Here is a 19,207-nt window from a genome sequence, read left to right on the forward strand (position 1 = left end):
TTTGATATTTTCATCCAATTTTCTAAAATGCTTAAAAAATATAATGTATTTTATAAAATCATATTTGGAGTAAATTATGAAACGATTAGATGTTTTTCAAAAGAAATATTTTGGATACTTATAATCAATGTTTTTTTAATGATAAAAACCCTTCTAAACAAAGTCTCTCTAATAAGCGTGGAAATTATGTTTAATACTCTGATTTGGCAGATTTAAATTTTTCACTTTAATTCTTACAAGATGAGTAATGGCAAATTTTCTATGTGTGCACTTTTGTTCTCAGATAGTCAGGATAGTGGTTCTAGAACCCCTGAGAAAACAATGAAAAGCCTTAACAATTTATTCTACAAAGAAAAGTTTATGTATGCATTAAAGTTTGAATTGTTTTGGAATTGGAGCAATTAGATTGAGCTGAGTTTTTTTTTTTTTTCTTTTATTCTTCAGACTTCTTAGAGGGCAAAACATAGTCAATTATATGTGAGTTATTTCTTCTAAGGCCCTGGTATGTTGACATATACCTGTAATTGGTGTTCAACCACATTTCTTTCTTACTTTGGGGTGACAGATCCTGGCATGTAAAACTCACCAAATTAAGAAGCAAATCGCTGACTGCAGCTTCAAACCTGTCAAGCAAACTATTAAGATACTTCTCTTTCTTTACAAAACGTTGCAAGAGACAGAAGGTATGATTTTTATCAAGTGTTTAAGCAGAGAATCTTATCATCACAATATATTTACTTGGAGGCAATGGCAGGTTTGTCTTTGTTTTTGTGTTTGATTTGGTGTGGCTTTAGTTTGTAAACCTCTCCTCAGAATCAGGGTTCAACCCCTCAGACAGCGTCAGCTCCACAGACTGAACTGTGTATGTTCCAGGCTACACTTTCAAGACTCTCAAAAAATGTGTCAGCTTTGAGACATCATAAACGTTCATTGAAAATCATTACTACCTTAAAATATGTATGGTTGTTTCCTTCTCCTCTAGATTTTCTTGATTTTCTAAAAATTCTATAAACAGTAAAAAAAAAAATCCATTTGAGGTTTGCAAATGTTAGCCACTATATATAAAAATAAATCTAAAAAACAAAAAAAAAACCAAATTTCTTCTGTATGGCACAGGGAACTATATTCAATATCTTGTAATAACCTTTAATGAAAAAGAATATGAAAACAAATATACATATGGATATGCATGACTGGGACATCGTGCTGTACACCAGAAATTGACACATTGTAACTGATGGTACTGCAATTAAAAACAAATCCATCATAATTTAGAGCCCAGCAGCTTGCCTGTCTTTTCTATTCAACTCTAGTGCTCACATCACCTTTATTTTTTTAAACATTTTTTTATTGAGTAATAGTCATTTTACAAAGTTGTGTCAAATTCCAGTGTAGAGCACAATTTTTCAGTTATACATAAACATACATATATTCACTATCGCATTTTTTTTCGCTGTGAGCTACCACAAGATCTTGTATATATTTCCCTGTGCTATACAGTATAATCTTGTTTATCTATTCTACATTTTAAAATCTCAGTCTGTCCCTTCCCACCCCCCGCCCCCTTGGCAACCACAAGTTTGTATTCTATGTCTATGAGTCTGTTTCTGTTTTGTATTTATGGGTGTTTTTTTGTTTTTTTGTTTTTTAGATCCCACATACGAGTGATCTCATATGACATTTTTCTTTCTCCTTCTGGCTTACTTCACTTAAAAATGACATTCTCCTCACATCACCTTTAAAACACACCATCACTATACATATCCTTTCATACTTGTGTCTCATAAGCCGTGCTCACTGCTGTGAATGACCTCAGTCCTTCATTCTTCTGTAGCTTCAGAAACCATGGGGGATCACCAATAAGATGATACGCTAACACAAGGAAAATAAGATTTTATTACATTTCTGAAAACTACCATAGTTGTATCTTTATGATTGAGAATAAAAAAACTGTGCAGTAAGTGAAGTTCATTACTGTGTGTATACTGAGTAGCTGTTTTATATCTAGCAATATGTTAGTTGCTTGGAAAGGGGGAATAAATTCAAAACTCAAGTTACTACTTTTTCATTTACCTTAGTGCTGGAGTTGGATGGACAAGACGGGCAAGGATTAAACTGTGAGAAAAGAAAGTTGGGTGTAACAGAGGAGAACTTCGCAGGTTCAGGAAAACACGGTAAAACGCTAATTGTTTTACGCAGCAACAAGCATAACATGAGGCAGAGAATGAAGCAATAAATGTGGGCTGGAAAAATCAGGGGTATCCTCGTCAAGGCACAGGCTTAAGCGGTTCCTTGGCAATGGTAGCGTGGGTTTAAATTCTGGTTCTGGCACTTGTGTAGCCTTGGACGAGTTACCTAGCCTCTCTGGGTTCAGTGTCCTCATAGATAATAATAGTAATAATAATGTCTGTTTCTGCCATTGTTGTGAGAATTAAGCGATTTAATACAGTAGAGGATTTCCAATATACATACTAATACATTTTAGCTATTAGAAGTTCGTTTTCGCTTTTAGTATTATTAGTGCGTAATGTGTCTTGCATTAGTGTTGTCTTAACCAGGTAAAGAGTGTATTTTAGGGAGGTGGAAAGGACAGCAATAGAGACAGGACAGGACCAAGCATCACACCCACATGGTGAACTTGACTATGCCATCGGAACCCGTGTTGCCTCCCAACTTATCTTTAAAGCAACAATTGATTACTTCATTATGCCGACCTTAGCAATCTCATTCTTCTCCACTAAATTCATTATTTTGTTTCGTGCAGAGTTGTTTTTTATTAATTGGATAACCATCATCTCTTCCTACTGGCAAACTGCTTGTATTGAATTTTCTACTCTTTATGAATCATACTAGATGGAATAATCTTACATTCTTCTTCTGCCACTTAGGTGACATTATTCTTTCTTTAATAGCTTCTCTGAGATGCTATTAATAAATCAAAGGAAATGTGAGCACATAATATACTGAGCTTGTGGTATAAATACAGAGTTTGTAGTAGACATCTATGCTCTTTGCCCCCCACAGCATCCTTGTTTAGTAAGAAAAAACCCATTATTTCCCATGGAATTGATGCTTACCCATTCTCAGACTGTGAACCCATCCCCTGAAGCCAAATGTGAAACTCAAAACCTAGACTTGACCAGACTGGCCTGTATAATGGGTGCAGGGATGGGCACACAACTTATGATCTAAGTCTTGCCAATTGTGAGTCTTCCTGGAATCGTTGGGAGGAAAAACCCCCCTCTTGTTGCCAACAGAATATAGCCTAGAGCTCCTGGTGGTCTCTTTGTTACCTCCGGGGGACAACCTGCCAAAGAATCCTCATAGAAAAGCACAGACAGGACTGGAAGAAATATTACTGATGACATCACCTGGGCATTCATATCCAGTTGGAAGTTATATGATTGAATAAACTCTCCTTTTTGCTTAAGCAAGTTTGAGTGGCTGCTGTCTCTTGTAACTAGCAGAGTTCTAGTACACCACTATACCCTTTCAGATCTCATTGTGACTCCTTCTGGAGTATGAAATGGAAGCTATTCTCATGACAAATTGATATATCTAGTGTCCAGATCACAAATTCTTAGGTGGCAAAATCTATATCATAATCATTGTTTATTGTGACTTCCTAGAATAGTTCCAAGTATACATAATAATTCAATCAAAATTTGTTTAAGTAATCCAGAGTTGAGATGTAAAAGAAATAGAATAGGAAAAAAGCATAGTGTATATTTTATTGAGCACCTATTTTGTGTCAGTCACTCCTCTGGTCACTCAGAATCACAATGAACAGATAAAATTTCTATTGTTGTATAAGCACACTTTCTAGTGGAGAGACGTGACAAACAAGGAAACACAGATAAATAAATATAGCTTCAGATATTGTTAAGTGTAATGAAGAAGACTAAAGCAAGAGGAGGAAGCAGAGAGAGGCAGTGGTAGAATTTGGGTAGAATGGAATTGATAGGTCTTTCTGAGGAGGTGACATTTGAACAGAGACTTAACTCAAGTGTGGAAACAAACTATGGAGAAAGAGGGTTTCCGGCAGAACAGCAACACGTGTTCGGAAATGCCGAGATGGGGATGAGCTTGATAGTCTAAAAAGGGCAAGATGCGGACAGCCTCCTGCACTATTTTTGTCGACTCAAAGTTTGCATACCGACTGTGAACAGCGAAGGGAGGAGAAAGTGCAGAAGAATGCAGGTGTCAGTAAAGCTACTTAATTTATCAAAACATGATTATTGTATTTCTCATTTTTATACATTGCATATGCATGGCTATGAGAAGAATAAAGGTGTGTGAACTCTTTGATAATGTGATTGCGTATTATCCCCTTTCTACTATTGAACTGATAAGAATGTGGCCTCAGGAGGAAAATGCATGGAAGAGATCATTAGGGCTCCTTATTTGAGACTCGAGAAAGTTAGATAACTTTTCCAAGTTATATCACTTGTTACTGTTGAGCTAAATGTTGGACTTTGGGGAACAATTTCCTTGGCACACCTTTTACATGACATTTCATTGACTATCTCAGAAAAGTCTACTTATCTACCTCTTACCAGGGAGTGGAGGGTGTACAGGAGGGACGATATGATTGGACATTGCAGCAAAAAACAAAACACAAGACAAACCCTAACACTGTTTATATTAGACTTTCAGTGTATTATACGGCTTTGTGTGCAACAGGTGTCTTTGACAACTGCACTTTTCTTAGGTTATCCCTTAATTTATAATCCCTCAGACCACAGCTTAGTATATAATATTGCTAATTTTTTAGATAAATGAATAAATACATCTCAATATTAACAGATGGCTAAATCCACACTGATAATTCTTTAGCAACTCTTTGAACAAAATAAATGTATAAGCACAGTGTAAAATAAAATGTGTATTTGACAGTTATTAGTTAATCTTTTAAAAATTAAACACCTGCTGTCTCCATTAATATCACAACACATACTATAGTGGAGGTTATACGTTCATCCTATGTGTAAAATTGTCCTTGCTCTGTAGAAATTCATAGTCTAGCCGAATGAGCCAATTATTATGCTATTTATTGTCTCTCAGTTTCAACCCACTCTCCTGTGCTCACTCTACGATGCAAGATTTGGGACTCTGGAAGCCACATTTCTGCTTTGCCAGCTGCTCCCTGGTAGCCTCTGCTGTTAGTGGGCACTAGGCAAAGCCTCCAGGCTGGAGGAGGCAGAGAGGACACATTACTTCCTGTCTCTGATTTTGCTTCCTATTCCTGGTCAGCGTTACTCTAGCAACATTTCTTCATCCTGGAAGCAGCAGTTCATTCAAGCTGCAGCCACTGATGGTAGTTTGCAGCCTTTTCGCCACTCACAGAATTGGCCACATCATGCCTCTTTAGAGACATCAGTACCAGCTGGGCAGCACCTCCCCCGCCCCAGAGGTCTGAATGTCAGCTCCTCTGGGCTTCTTTTCCAAGGAAAAAGGAGCAGCCTCCTGCAGCTGTCAACTCCATGATCTCCGTGTTTATTTTGTGCCTCTTCAATTTTTAGTACCTGTGTAAGGGTTGTTTGCCTAGGGATTTGAAGAAATATAACACAATACACATAAGTACAACAGGCCTGTGAAGAGAGATAAATCAGTGCATGCTGGCAAGAATAATTTTTTGCTAAAACATACACAAATGTGTGTTTCTTAGATAATAATATTGTAATAAGATTGTTTCCAGTTCTAAGTGTTATAATCCATCTTGCAAGTTTTCGCATGTGTACCAGAGAGCATGAAATGGATTAGCAGGAACATTTAGTGCACTGCTGATGTGTTAATGCCATTTTCTAGGAAATGTCAAAACTCTGTGTTGCTTCCCAGTGTGTGGAAGCCACTCTCACTTGGCCTACGCCTCTCTCTAAAAAGATCTGAAACGCTTTTGATTTTACTTGCTGGATGAAGAGAACACAGCTTAGAAGGAGAGTGCACATTAGTGATTAGAATATGGAGATTTGTATTTGTTTATTTTGCATCTTTCCCGTAAGTAGCATGCATAACTTTATAAATGGAAATAAGATAACATGTTAATGAAAATTAGTGAAGAAACCAAAAAACTGAAAGATGAAAAAGGGAAACAAGAGAAGGAAGGGATTGGTGCAGACTAGCAATGAACAAAAACCACATGAAACACAGAAAACCATCATCAGAATTAGGAAAAGAGAAGAACAGATCAGATCAGAAGATGCCAATCATCTGAATTATGTGACTGAATAATTTTCACAGGAAACTTGGTGAGAAGAATCTGGAATTTTCTGTCAAAACCTCACATTAATGTGTTTATAGTTTGAGGTTTAATGAGATTTAGGGAGATTTAAGCCAATGTATTTCATTTCCCTACTAAATCATGTTCCCTTACAACCTTTGCCACTAAAGCTGAGCTATGTCTCATTGCCTATAACAAAAAACAGCATTATCAGTAGCCTTCGGGTGTCAATGCTGACTTCGGGAATGCCAGATGTCTTGGGAGGAGAGCAGAGGATTCTTAAATATCTTTAGATTCCTTCACATCAAAAGTTTGGCTGATTTAATCACAAAATTTTACATAAGAGAAATCTGTGCCAGTGGAAAAAAAAATGAAAAGCCCAGCTCTTCTACCCACGTGACTTGTGGGAAGAAGGGGGTTAAATGTAGCATGTGGAAGCATTCTCATATTTTTGCTTTCTCTTTCTTAAGATGGAAATCCAAAGTGGGGCCATGGTGGATATATTCAAATTAATAAGGAGGAGACCAAGAACAGAAGTAAGAGGGGAGGAAAATATGTGAGGGTTTCAAACAGTGGAGCCACCTCATTACCATGGGAAAAATTGCACAATTGGTAGGTGATGGTATCTGGATAGATGAGCCCCCAACAGTATCCTGGCTTCTCATGCAATGTGTGGCATGTAAAAAATTTAGATGTCCCCATTTGCTTCTATGAAATAGAGCAGAGTGCTGAGAGGCACAATGGACAAGCAGGGGTCTAGGAATGGAAAAAAGAGGCTGCCATGTATTGGGGACCCAATAGCTGGGACAAATGTCTGGGACCACAGCCTGCTGAGGTGGATGCCAGCATGTCAGTCAGGGTTCAGTTTTACTTCCGCCATCACTAGCCCAAAGAACCAGCCAGAATAGCCACATCACTCAGAAAATGGAAGGACCCAAAATCTATGCCCTCTATCCTTTTCCAAGCTAGGGAACAGGGCGCTGTGAAGCTTCCCCACTGATACCAAGCATTGTCCTCCAAGAGGAGCTCAGGACATCTGAAATACTGAAATGAAATGACTGGACAGAGCATATTTATGAAATTGAATAACGTGTCTTTTTCCCTATTGACAAGGTGGAGGCCTCTAAGGAAGATTAGGGTTAGAGAAAATTACAGAAATTAAATTTTCTTTGCATATCTAAGAGTACTGTCAGTGACTTTTTTTAAAACTCATTACAATTGTATGCAACTGTGCCCCATAAAGTGCATTTTTTCCTCATTGTCAGTAACTGATTTATAGTATTTGTAAGATCTCAAGGTAAAGAATTGATCAGATAGTATTTAATCTGTTGTTTGCATGCTCCTTAAATAATTCCTATCCAGCTTCTGATGCCTAAAAGGAAAAAAGTCAGATAAGTGACACTTAATAGAATGTTGTCTTTTCTAGGTTTACTTTGAATTGCTAAGACCATCCCAAATCCTACCCATTAGATGTTTCCTTGTCTAATTATGTCTTTCTTTCATTAGTTTCCAAGTCCTTCAAGGAGCTGTTTAGTGACTGTCATCATTGTGGCTATTGAAAATTAAACTATTAATATTAATGTAGCTTAATGCTTTCATTCTTTAACAAGCATTTAAAAGATGACAGCTCTTTATAGTTGGTTAATATAGTGCATGTTAATGTTTACAACATGTCACAAGGCCAACCACAACAGAGTCCACTATTTCTCTACCAAAAATCAATCAAAGAAAGGGTGACTGAGTTAGCCTCCTCATGACTTAACATGGCATGTCCATACTAACAAATTTGCCCTAACAGTGTAGTCACGCGTTGTCCCCAGGACGTGGGGTTATGATTTAATAAAATGAAACAGGCAGAAGAAGAAGAATGACTAACTCATGAATAGTTGTTTATGCCAATTGTTTGGTGTTGAGGAAAAGAGCCCAGAACTTCGAGTCAGATGATCTGGATTTGAGGCCCTGCGTTTCCAGTTTTTTATTTGTTTGACTTGAGGAAGTCACCTAATCTCTCTGAACTTCAGTTTGTCTGTTGGGACAATGGAAGTCATAACTCACAGGACCGATGGAATAACGTAAACCACGACTGGAGCTCAGAGGCTCCGTGCAGTGCTTTACAGCACTCTGCGAAGTACCCTCAGGCGCATGCTCATGACACCCTCCATGGCTCCACTGTCCAAGGGGAGAAGAAAAGCTCTCTATTTCCATAGACCATCGATGAGCACTTCCTCTTGGGACTTTAGATGTTACGTTATTCAAATGCTACCTTTCACTGTGAAGCCACATTTTGTTCATGTCACTCACAGGCCCCATTTGAAAAATGTCATGACCATATACCGAAATTGTCAGATTCCTCATCCTTTAGCAATCACTAGGGAAGGGCCTGTTCCTAGAATATGGGAGAATAGGAAGAAATTTAAAATGATGAAAAATACAGAGGGAAATATTGTTTATCTCTTTGAGCTGGAAAATATGAGACCATCCAGATTTCACAAGACCTATTTTTACCAGACCTGGTTCTCTAGAGAGCTTACAGGCAGGATCCTCTTTCCTGGTCCCCTCCTCCTCCATTCTAAAAATCATCCCCCTCAATATTTTAATTAGCTAATTTTCTTTCTTAAACCTCCATGTGGGTTTCCAATTCCCTCTTGAATCAGGTTCAAATCTTCTGATTGTCCGTAATGAATATTATTCCCTTACCTCCCAGGTTCTGATTTCCGGCTAGAGATTGATTTAGCCCCATTGGGAAAGTCCCTCACATCCTCCTCCCATACCTGCCATATCTCTTTCCCTCTCAGGCAACTGAATGCTGTTCTCAGTGCCTGGAATGACCTTTCTTATCCTCTAGCAACTAACATTCTGCTCAAGGCTGATTACCTCCGAAACCCGTGTGGGATTATCCCCTTGATTCATGCAGTCTCTCTACCCCTATATAATGGATGCATGCAGTTACATATGTTTACTCCTAACTTCCATCACAGTATTCTGTGGGTTTTACCATTCATATTATGCATGAGACACTGGGAGGGATGCACCAAAATAGATGAGGTCCCTGCTCTCTGCTCTCTGAAGCTCACAGAAATTTCCACGAGAGAAAAAGTCGGCTTTAAAAATCCGCCAGGTGCAGAGAGTGGGCAGCTATCTAGCACAGAACCGCTTGCTGAGATCTAACCCACATTCCCCATGTCTGTGTTGAAGGGGGCAAACATGGGGTGAAGAGGAAGGACAGACCTCTTCTGTACCAGGAACCCACCCAAGGCAGAACCCGCTGGGGTGGACACCGGGGAGCGCAGCACACTTAGATTTAAATCAAATTTGAAGCTTTGGTTATTACAGAGATTGTCACTAGGCACAACTAATGACTGAATCCAGATTGTGTTCTCATCTTTTTCTTATTTTATAAAAGTGACCAGGAAATCATAAGGCTGCTCAAGGTTTGATGCTAAGTGAGAGGAGTATTCCCACTGAGCTAGTTTAGAAATACTGGGGGGAGACAGAGATACAGCAGCTTTGTGAGCGGGTCCCAGGGAGTCCTGATTCATATAACGTGATGTGATTGTTCCACTTGCAGTTGGATTTATCTTTGCAGCGTAGGTTAAAGAAATGCACTGAATCTTCTCACTCTCTCCTACCTTGTTCCTCTTGTGGCTGGAAGTGTCTATTTATGAGGTATCGACTTCAGGTTAGAAGTGAGAATTGAACCATTTCCAACTGTAAACCCAGTTTATATCCTCAAAGTGGGAGTGAGCTTCTGATTAAATGAGCCCTGAGTGGAGCTGAGCATCATTTACAAAGAAGTAATGCCAAAATTATTCTTGTTTTGTTTTGTTTTAAAATCCAGTGAGAACTTCTGAACAGAAACCAACACTGTATTTTTGAAAGCCACTGAACCAGAATTCGATTAGAGCATCAGAATCATTTCTGAAGTAAATTTGAACCCAGTTGATATTTTATTAGATCCAAGTCCTTGGTTAAGATAAAGTGTGTGGTCATGTAACAGAACAAAGTTAAATGGCCCACCCAGAGATTAACTGCGAGGCCTTTCACTCATTAGTACCATATTTTAAAACTAAAACAACTGAGATGGCTTTTCACAAACCACTACAATTTACACGGAGAGAGCTTCCTAATTTTCTCTGGGAAAGAAGGTTTGAATCGAAAAATGTTCAGTGATTTGACCAAGATCATGTGGAATGTCAGAGAAGGGGTGGGATGGTTCAAACATTGTTTGCCTTTGGGTTTTGCCTATGGAAGAGCAGGCAGGCTCAAAGTTATAACCTAATTCACGTAAACTCATTAACTTTGGATATACTTCCATTTATTGACGTTGACAGTTACCAGTCGTCGAGGCTGTTGAAAGAGAATTTTCACTCTCTTCGTTAAATGAGTAAAGCGGTTAAGGAATGCTCTAGTGATTCTTACTGAAACCTGGTTAAATCAAAGCTGGTTCTTTGTCCTCTAAGTACAGCGCAAAAAGTGAGTGGTGTTTCCCCCCACGTTGGTTGGCTGGTATTACCTCCACCAGAAACTTAGATGCTTCCCCAGTTGACTGCCCTACACATGTCGGAATCTTCTACTTTATTTTCCCATCTGTGACTCACTGAGCTGGAACCATGACCGAGTTTAACTAGAGAGAGCTCGAGGCGTGCCACGGGCTTTGCTACCGAATCCCAGCCCTGAGACGCCACTGGATGGCTTCTGTGTGGCTGTGAATTACACTTGCCACCGTTCCTCTTATGTATTGAATGTAATAAATCTTTTCCTACACGTCTAGGGCAATTGATTATTTTTATCTTACTTCTTAGAGGCTGTCGTTTAAAGAACTTTCAATACTTTATTCTCAGTTGTTTATATTATAGAAAAGCAAAAACTATATTTAAAAGACATATTCATAAAAAGCAACAGCCCAGGTTGCTCTAATTAAACAAAGTGTGTGTGTGTGTATATATGTGTTTGTTTCTCCAGGACATTTCAGGGTGTAATAGCAAAGGGATTACTCCATTTTAAATACTAAATCCCTTGAATTGAAACTGTTTTCAAGTAGCAGTTAATTATTTTAAGTGGACAAGAAGTGAGCATGTATGTGCTATTTTCTCCTTAGAAACTCACTTCATGTTTCAGTTCACACCTGGTAAATTGGTGAGCTGTTTTGCAGAAGGCGTCTCCAATAGGCTTTAGTATGTCTTTGAATTCCCCGTAGAAAAGTGGCTGCTCTTTGATAGCAGAAAGTGAACATTATCTAATCCTGATTGTTTTGTAGTAATGTGATTATTAATAAAGTCACTGAGCATTTTTATTACTTTACTGTCCCAGTAGACCCCAAGTCTAGGTAACTGCATTGTAGAATCTATTACTTTTGCTTCTGGTGTTCAAGTATGATTCATTTCTGATCCTGTAAAATATTTCAGTTGCCGTGTTTTCTGTGTTTAATCTCCTGGGACATCATCCTGGTGCCTAAATCTCTTCACATGCAGGGCAACTTTACATGTGGCTCAAGTCAGTGCCCATCTGAGTGCTGAGACATCGAGGGGTCCCAAAGAGGGTCTACAGCACAAAAATACCCCTCCTCCCTTTCCATGCCCCGCACTGTAGATCTACAACTAACAATTATTCTACCACTGGGTGGTGGATTTTCTGTTGCTTGTGAAGAGAGGCCCACTTTCCATTTATTTGGGAATGTTCCTGTTTAGTGCATCGCATGCTTATCCTGTTCTCTTCTGCCTGTCTTTGCAGCTCAGCCATTGACTCAGAGTCAGTCTGCCACTAAACAGAAAAAAGTTGAGGAGATCAATATCAACAGGATGCAGCACCCGTTTTTCCCTACTTGAATGTGCTTGTTCCACCTTTAAACCTAAGCCGGCCGATCTTGGGACATAGCTCCTATCCTAACAAGAACATACCAAAGCTAAAGCAAATTAAAGGTGACAGAGAATATTTGCTAAGATAACGGGATTTCTTTCTTGAAGCTGTATTGCTACTTTTATGGCCTACACTGTCTGTCTGGGTTTCCATGCTCTGTTGCCTGATGTCTAAATTTATAATGTCCAAACGCCCAGAATGGCTTACTATAATCTTCAAAGTTAACCGTGTCCATCACCATGTGCTAACACGCAGTGAATTTCAACCTAGTTTCCACCCACCACTTGTTATTCCTGTGAATCTCACCTGTCTCCCCTACTTCGGACATCTACCACTGCTCTGATGTTAGATTTACAGATACACCTTTACAGTGGAGGGCCTGCCTAGGTCCCGACACCTGTATCCGTCTTGCCTGTTAGTTTATGAGACCTGCCAATATTGTGTGTCCCCTCACACCCAGCCTCCTTCCCCTTCCCCTAGATCTCTAGGCCCCCAGCTCCCGATCCTAAATTCACCGTAGGTTTTTGGAGTCATCAGTACAAGGAGGAAAGCATCCAGTTACGACAACATGTACTGAGTGAGACATAACTCTCATAATAGTGGCCTTTTAGAAGAGTATACTTGTCAATACATATATGTCTGTACTTGATAGAATTCCAGGTACAGTGACAAAAAAATGGGGAAAAGTTTAGGCCCCTGTAGAGAATTAATGTAGGGGCAGAAAACCAAGTCTTTCTTAAACCTCGATGACTTATCTCTGCTTTCAGATCAGCCTTTGGCCATCAGCACAACTTACCCCTGCCTGTGTAAGTCCTGTTTGCAGGGTGTTCAGGTTTTGATTCTTACTAAAGTACAAATACTCTTGGGAAAAGTGACTACTCAGACTTCCACCAGATATTTGACACGTCTGGGTAGAGTTTCCATTTTGTTCTGATAACCAGGAGAAGAATAAGGAGATTTAACACCTGGGATGGATGGAAATATAGGAAGGGATTTAGAAAGGAGAAACCGAGGCAACTAGCAGTACGCTTCTCCTGCTTTGGAACTTTGCAGAGGGTTGGTTTCAGTTGCAATGATAATTTGGAAATGGGTAATCAAGTGTTACTCTGAACTTCCATGAGTCAGTGGTTGAGGAGAGAAGACTTTTAGGGGTTCATGAGCATTGTGGAGAAAACTAGTCTGTGGTCCTTACTGTAGTCATGGCAATGGGAAATAGTTTGCAACTATTTTTGTAATCTATGGACTAATTAATTTACCATTTTGTAAAAACCTTTAGATCAATTTAATAGCATTCATTTCAGGTGCACTTGGATGAATCCTGGAAATTAATTTCTGAGGTGTAACACTGGTATTTTAAATTAAAAAAAAAACTAACCAAATTAGGTTGTCAACTTGCAATTTTTAGTTGTTAAAACACTGAATTTTTTATCTCCTGATTGTTTGGCTTTCTAATAGTATATCTTACTTGACTGGTCTTATTGATGCCAATTGACTATTTATTTACCTTGCTTCTTAGGATAATCCCAGCTTGGTGGCTAACTGACTTTATTTCCTCTTGTTACTGCATAAGTTTTTATTGATTAACAAGTATTGGGTACTATCATTAATGCCACATTTGTCAAAAGGATATTATCCTTCAGCAGCACTGCTCTCTCTGTCTCTGTCTCTCTCTGTCTCCCTCACTCTCATTTTCTCTCATTCTCTCTCACTTCACACACACACACACACACACACAAACACACCCACACAGACACAAACTGTGAAATTAATGACTAGTTGCCTGTAATCCCAGAGCCTGACAGTACAACTATGTTTATGAGCTTAAGCCCTCCCACCACCAACTTACACAAGACAAACTGTTAAGTGTTTGGTGCTATGGTATATGAGTTAACATCTTGAGAAGATTGTTATTATAAAAGTAATGACTTACATTTGTACAGTTGTTTTCAGTTTCACACTATCTTATTTTAGTCTCACTATAACCCAGTGCTATATACAGGGCAAATATTATTATTCTTCACATGCATGGATGTGTGTGCACACAGGTACACACACACACACACACACACACACACACACTCAGAATATCTTGCCCAGGGTCATGTAATTTAGATAGTAGTAGTTTAGGGGTTCCAAATCCATTCCAGTGCTCTCTCCAAACCAGTAACGTATCTATCCAGTTTTCAGCAGCATTATTACTACAGGTGTACCCCTGTGGACCTACAGGTATAAGATGTTCCATAAAAACTGTGCATATAATTTTATAGAATGAATTTATTCTAAAACATATTTACTGAATTTACTATGAAGATTTCTTTTTAAACATGAATAATTTCTCCCTAATTTATCTTTTGTAACAGAAGCATGAATTTTTATACACAGGATTTTTAAGAGCATGAGTAGCTCATATTTATTTTCTGCCTGGATTTCACATACATTTGATACCCAAAATGAGCTGCAGGCTAATGTAATCATAGAAACATTTTAGGAGACAGAAAAACTAACGTGTATTCTTGATTTTCCCCTTGACCTTCCTTGCCACACTTAACCTTTCTGTTGGAACGTCCTCCATTGGCAAAAAATTCTGCATAATTATACCACCTTATTATCTCATCAGTATGCAGTCTAAGTTCTCCTGGAAGTAAGGGAATATTGTAAACACTAGGACTTGCCATCCCCCAAAACAGAGTGGTGACGACTGCCTAAGAGTGACAAAAAGCTGGCATTATTTAGCTGCCACCATCACCACCATGAAAAAGTTCATTCATAGATGGTGTCGCCCTGTTCCCCAAAACCAGAATTTAGCGTCTGAATCTTCTGTTTCAACTTGGCCTTCCAGGCAGCCACCGTAAAACTGATGCTCTGGATGTTAACCTCAGAGTATGGTCTGAAGACCAGCAGCATTGCCCAAGAGCTGGTTGGAGAAGTAGAATCTCGGGCCCTGTCCCAGATCTACTGGATCAGAATCTTTATGACATAAGAGCACTAGGCAGTCTACATCTGCTTTGAAGTTTAAGAAGCAGTTTGCATGTGAAATATCTGTTCCATTTTTGAACACTTTCATTGTTGGGTCATCTAAAAATGTGTCAGCAGGGATGAATGGATGTCTTCTTCTGATTGCGGGCTATTTCCTTGGACAGGAGTTGGAGAAAATCTCCAAGACCTCCACGGCCCCTGCATGTAATTGTGATAAAGAAGAAAATAGCAGAGAAGCCCCTCCCTCGTGGTCCCCGCTGGAGCTCTTCAACCTCCCTGGACGTTGTTGCCTGTGAGGGGTAAGTGACAGCTTTCACTCCCTTTGCTGCAGAAGAAAGTACTTGAACTTGACACAGTTCGGGCTTCCTCTGTTATGTACAGAAACACTAATGGTTAAGTCAAAAACATCTTTTTAAAAAAATTAATTCTGTTGCAAGATGAATTATGAGCTAAACTTAGCTCCAAATGGAATTAAAACTGGGGTGTTTCTTTTCAAACCGTCAGTTTGTTTATGCAGTGGCTTCAGCCCTGAGCAGTATCACCTTCAAAGAGAAAAGCAGTTCTGGCTGAGAGCTGCCAGTTCGCATGAAGCAACCCCAGGCTCCAGGATGCTCGAGGCCCTGATTTGTTTGTGCGGTGTAAGCTTACATTTATGCAGTGACACATACAGAATACATGCCTGACATCTTCCATTAACTTAAAGAGTCAAATGGGTGAACAGCCTTTGCAGAGCCATTTCCCGCCTTTACCAATTGTCCAGTTCCTTCTAAAGCTACTTGGTAGCTTGAGTGTCATTTTTCAGATCTGTAAATTTTCTCCTTAGAGTGCAAGTGTGTTTCAGATTCTAGGGCGACGTCTCTGGGCTCTCCTCACCATCAGTCTGGGACCACTTATCACTTATCACTTATCAAAATGAATCTCTGTCTGAATGATGAGGCAGCAGACAAAAATCTGTTGAGCTGAACTTCATTTGAAGTAGCGTAGGTCCAAGTGTGAGTGAAAGAAATATTTATTCTCTACTGTAAAGCAAATAAGACCTCCGCATTTGATACCATCCCTTCTTTCATGGCCCTCCCTCCTGCCATATATCTGCGGGTGCTGAGTCTTCATAAATCATAGGGTAGATTTTTTCCAGGATATCAGACAGTCATGGTGGCAACATCAACACATGTGAAGAGTTTTTAAAGAAGCTTCTGAATATAGGTTGCTGCGTGGGGAGCAAGCGTTGAGGATCTGCACCCTCCGTTACAACCTGGTTTGACCTGGCGTGCTTTGAGTCTGTAGGAAACACTAGAAGCCTGTAGAGGGTCAGACAAAGGAACACGCAGTATCCTTCCTCACGCATTCACCTTGGGACCATTAATGTTTCTACTACAGGCGAAAGGGTACAGGTGTTTCCAAAGCTCTCTTTTCACACCTGTAGCAGGGGCAAAGGAACAAAGTCAAAGTAGTCCTTCAGCTGGTTGTATTGTAAATTTTTGGACATTTGAGCAGTAATATTAACAGCCAAATCTCTTCTCTGAACAACCCTTCCTTTTCCCCAGCAGAATGCCACGATGCGGATAAGAAGCATGTGTTAGCTGACCCAAAAACTTTTTTTCAGCTTGGTTTGATTTAGAGAATGAGAACTCTGTAACCCCATGTTTCATTAAAAACAGTTATATTTGAAAAGTAAATTGATTAAGGGCTAACTTGTTCCACTAACAATCAAGAGGTGAAAATGTGGTTAATTTTCTGCTTAATTTTCAGGATATTGTGCCGACCAAGAATTTGCAGATTTTTTTTTTCCAAAGCATTTTCTGATTACAAAACAGTGCAATCAATAATCCACTCTCCCTTTTAATGTTGAAAAGTAAAGAACAAAAGCCCATTGTGCTGGTAATCTATCTTAGGTATTTGGCCCAAGAACAAAATTCTAAAAAGTTACAAAGCAAAACTTCACTTTGGGGATGGGTTATTTATTTGGAGCCTTGATATTTTTAAGTCATGTGCATGAGGACTGGGGTAAGGATACAGCAGCAGTCATTTTCAAACAGTGCTCCACTTAAAGTAACCCACTAGTCTGTAGATTTCACAGTGGTGGAAATCTCATCCTTGTTAATTCGCTAGTCCTCATTACTTAGCATGGTGTCTGGCCTAATATTGTTACAGAGTCCAAACTCCTTCTGCTCACCACACAACAGGCCAGTAACTAGGAAGATGTGGTGTCAGGGCAAGGTACAATGACTTTATTCAGAAAGCCAGCAGACCGAGAAGATGGCAGACTAATGTCCTGGAGAACTATCCTAACCCAAGTCAGAATTCAGTCTCCTTTTATACTGGAAAGGGGAGGGGGTGTGGTTGGTTGTTGCAAGCGTCTTTGTGTCAGAATCTTTTGTTCTTGCAGCTGCCCACGTAGGTCAGGTCATGGTGTCCCTGTAAACATCCAGCTAGACAAATGTTATTCTCTTCTGCAACTTTTTATCTCTGTATCAATGGAAAAGTGTTATACCCTTAAAAGTCAGAGCCTGGAGAATGGGCTATCCTGTATATTTCAGGCTATAGGCAACATTCTTTTACAAACGGCGCAGAACCAGCATGACTAAGCCCAGGAAACAGAGCACAGGGTTAGAGCTAAAGGAACAGATCTAATATGGAGTCAGATTTATTCTTCCCTATTGCAGTATTACATTCTCAACAAAGATCTAGTGAATGAATCAATGAACAATAAATCAATTAATCACTGACTGAGTCCAAGCTTATGGTTTACAACAGGGATCAACAAACATTTTCCATAAAGGGCTAAATAATAAATATTTTTGGCTTTACACCATATGGTCTCTGTCTTAATTACTCACCTCTCCTGCTGTAGCAAAAGCATCCATAGACAATTTATAAACAAATATGCATAGAGTGTTCCAGTAAACTTTATTACAAAAACAGCCATTGGGCTGTATTTAGCCCATATACCATTATTAGCAAACCCTTGATTTCTGGGATACAATGTCCTGAGGTTTTGGCTTCAATTATCCTACCTTCGACTTAATTTTCTTCATATACTCACTCATAAATGTCTTAATATTTATTGAGTAAAGCACAGTCCTAGGGCTGGGGAGAATATCTAAATATATAAAACATGCTTTCTAACCTTAAGGAACTTTCAGTATAATAGTCCCTCTTCCAAACTCAATCAAGTAAGTCCTCGCTGCAGAGTCAGCGTAAGAAAAAGTCAGGGTTACACCAACTGGTAAATCTCCATTGATTAAAAAAAAAAAAAGAAGAAGCAGCAAAACAAAACTATCACATTCGAGGAAGGATTTACCTCCTAAAATGTGTTAACATTTTTTTTAAATTTTAAGTAGACTTTCTATTGAAGTATAAACTTCATATAGAAATAGGCAATCATAAGTATGATTTTGAAGAATTTTCACCTGAAACCAGCACCTAAATCAAAAATATATGTTACTGGCATCCCCAAAGTCCTTCAGACATTACACTGCATACACCCCACCAATCCCAAGTTAGCTATTGCCATGGCCTTAGCTACATTGCCTACTTAAGACATGCATCTCTTAAGATGCTACCAGAGAATCCCTGTGTTACAGAATTTTGTTTTGAAGATATAATCACTTCCCTCTTCTAGCCCATGTCTTTCCGTTGGGAATTATTCCATTTTCATGGAACTTGGGTAGAGTCTGCAACATATACCAAAACAAACAGTGCATTCTCATTTCAGGCTGCCTGTGTTTCAAAATAAGCAGGGAAGTAGCTTCTCTCTCTGGTTGGGTGGGGAATTATGAGGGTGTGATTCTGAAGCTCCCAGGGGTCACCACACAGTCGTAGGATACAGCCAACTCCAAGGCTCCTGGAATCTAGCTGCACTCTAAACTAACTCTACTTCTGTTGTCTTCAATTTAATGAGTCAATAAATAATCCCCTCCTGCTTTTTTATAGCTTAAATTAGTTAGACTGAGAACCAAGGTCCTGAGACAGAAGGCCAGGCTGGAATTTGTTCTTATTATTGTATAATTTGAAAATTTTTGAACACAAATATGATTTGTAAGCATAAGAATAAAGAAAAAGGTGGTGGGAGGAGCTGGGAAAGAAAAAAACAAAACAAAGCAAAACACTGTAGTCAAAGAGGTGGGAAGAAAACCAGAAAAGTGCAGTGACAGG

General features: G+C 39.2%; 1 long non-coding RNA gene across 1 annotated transcript in view; it reads left to right on the forward strand.

The window, feature by feature from the left end:
• Positions 1-15,357, forward strand: part of LOC116148637 (uncharacterized) — a 192,997-nt gene extending 177,640 nt beyond the window's left edge. Inside the window, exon 4 of the long non-coding RNA XR_004132133.2 lies at positions 15,217-15,357. This is a non-coding gene — a long non-coding RNA (uncharacterized LOC116148637). The remainder of the gene's footprint in view (positions 1-15,216) is intronic.
• Positions 15,358-19,207: the final 3,850 nt, after the last annotated feature.

Source organism: Camelus dromedarius, chromosome 21 (assembly GCF_036321535.1).
Source record: "Camelus dromedarius isolate mCamDro1 chromosome 21, mCamDro1.pat, whole genome shotgun sequence".
In the NCBI taxonomy this organism is placed as follows: domain Eukaryota; kingdom Metazoa; phylum Chordata; class Mammalia; order Artiodactyla; family Camelidae; genus Camelus; species Camelus dromedarius.